The sequence below is a fragment of the Didymella exigua genome, assembly GCF_010094145.1.
Source record: "Didymella exigua CBS 183.55 unplaced genomic scaffold M421scaffold_27, whole genome shotgun sequence".
Lineage (NCBI taxonomy): Eukaryota > Fungi > Ascomycota > Dothideomycetes > Pleosporales > Didymellaceae > Didymella > Didymella exigua.
The window spans coordinates 365,980-368,314 of NW_022984801.1; positions in this window are offsets into that span (position 1 = coordinate 365,980).

The window sequence follows — 2,335 nt, forward strand, 5'->3', positions numbered from 1 at the left end:
GGCGTTGCTTAGTGTTTTAGGCTGCCAAGGGGTACTCCTAGGTAAAGGTAGTGTTAGTGTACAAGGCTTCACTTCAAGCCTTGATAGCACTACCTCTAGGTTATCTAGAACTAAGCCAGTTACTCTAAAGCTTAATAGGATATTGTCCTTTAAGAAGGCCTGGTCAAATACTAGGGTAAGTGCAGCCAGGAAGGCTTTCTTGTTAATGTGGTTAATATAGCAGTTTGCCAAGACTTAGATCTCCTCCTTGTACGCACGCTTTAGGGGGGCAAAGCAACCTACATTAAGCGGCTAAAGGATGTGTGAGGTGTGAGGGGGCATACAGAGGGTAATGATATTGTTCTCCTCACAAAGATCCTAGAAGGCGAGTGACTTGTAGCTCTTGTGGCCATCAAGAATCAGTAGTCTGTAACCACCTACTTTCTTAACCTCTGTGTGCTTGATAAAGTGCTGTAGCCAGGCAAGCCCAAGCTTATTTGTTGTCTATCTATTATCACTAACCCCTATTCTCCAATCCCAAGGGTTATAATACTAGGCCTAGTCGTGGTTCTTGGCTTTAAAGATAATGAAGGGTAGGATAACCCACCCTGTGGCGTTGATAGCAGCAATCAACGTCACCCACTCCCTATTACTAGGCTAAACCCTAAGTAGCTTAAGGCGCCTCTTAGAGGCTGTGACTACCTTCACAGACCCCCCAACGCCTATCTAGAAGCTAGTCTTATCAAAGTTATACGTGTCTTAATCTAGGATACTATACTTGGCTTTAACGTTGCGTACAAGGTTAAACTAGGGGCTGATAATAGCTAGATTACTGCAGAGGACTCGCTAGTGATCACGGAGTCAAGTCACCTGAGATTTGACCTCAGGCCGGCGTTGGATCAGCCTATAGGCCCAGTTCTCCCCAACCTGGCCACTACTACGCTTAGCTAGTAGCTGGTCAGCCATTCCACGTACGTGGCTAAGCGTAGGGGCAGCGCCTCTAGCGTCAAGCTTCCTTATGTATTGTATAACTGCCTCCTCTTCATGCTTCTGAAGCTTAGATGAGTTGGGGTGGGTATCGCGTCGTGGGGTTCTTCCAGCGCCTTGATGGCTAAGTGTACTTTGAGGAACCCTGTAGATAGATAGCAGCAGCGCGTCGCTGGCTTAGTGACGCGTTAGATTTTATTGCTTGGGTAGCAAGTATAACTCTATCTGCACAGGAAAGTAATTCAAGATCAGGTTGTTGAGCCATTGTAATTAATAGTAGAAAGCGTTGTGGTCTTGGCAGAGTGATTCGCTCGGTGGGGTGATTCGCTCGGTGGTGGACCACGTTAGTGTTTTGTATTAATTGTATAATTTGCATAAGCTAAGTAGGTGGGCCTGTTCTTAGCCTTAGGAGAGCAGCTTCTTCCTCTTGTTCTGTGCTAGACTCTAAGTCTTGTCTTTGTAACTATAGAGTGGCTTTTAGAGTCTTAATTACAATGTAAATAGGGTGGTCTTTAGGTAGCTTTCTAGCTCTAAAGGCGTACTTTCTTAGAGCAATATTTAGTCTTATAGCAGGGGGAGGAAGTGCTGCTTCTGTCTCCTGTGGTGCTATAGGAGAGGTCCTAAAGGTTCCTAGGATTTTTCTTAGGGCAAGATTCTGTAGTCCTTAGAGTTGCTTTGTTATTCCTGCTTGTTGTTTCTAGAAGACCTGGCAACCATAATCTGCAATGCTAGAAACGCATGCTAAGTATAGCTGTCTTATAGCGCTAGGAGGGAGGCCTCTATTGCTATTTGCAAGTCTGCACATTCTGTAGAAAGCGTTTCTTGCTTGGCTAATCCTTGTAGCTACGTGTTCTTTAAAGGAGAGTGCATTGTTAAAGTAGATTCCTAGCCACTTTACTGTCTTTTTAGGCTCTATAGTAGACCTGTCTAGCAGGGTAAGTGTAGAGCTAATAGCTTTGTTACTTTTTGTAAAGTAAATAAGTTCTGTTTTTGCTGCATTATATTGTATAGCGCAGCTTGCTCCTTTAGCAAATAGGCTTGCTATGTCTCTTTATAGCAAGCAGGCATTCTTCTTTAGGCTAGTAGATAATGCTGTAATTGCTAGGTTGTCTAGGTAGGAAAGGGAGTAGTTTGTAATAGATTAAAACAGAGGTCTAATATATATTAGAAACAGGATTAGTAAGACAGGGCTGCCTTATGGAATTCCTGCTGTAATACTGCTAAAGCCCTCTGTTTCTCCATTAAAGGATAGTCTTAGCTGGCGCTTAGAAAGGAATGATTGAACCTATGCTATTAAATTGCAAGGTAGCTGTAGCTGTTGTAGTATAGCAAGTAGTTGGTTTAGAGCAACGTGGTCAAAGGCGCCTTT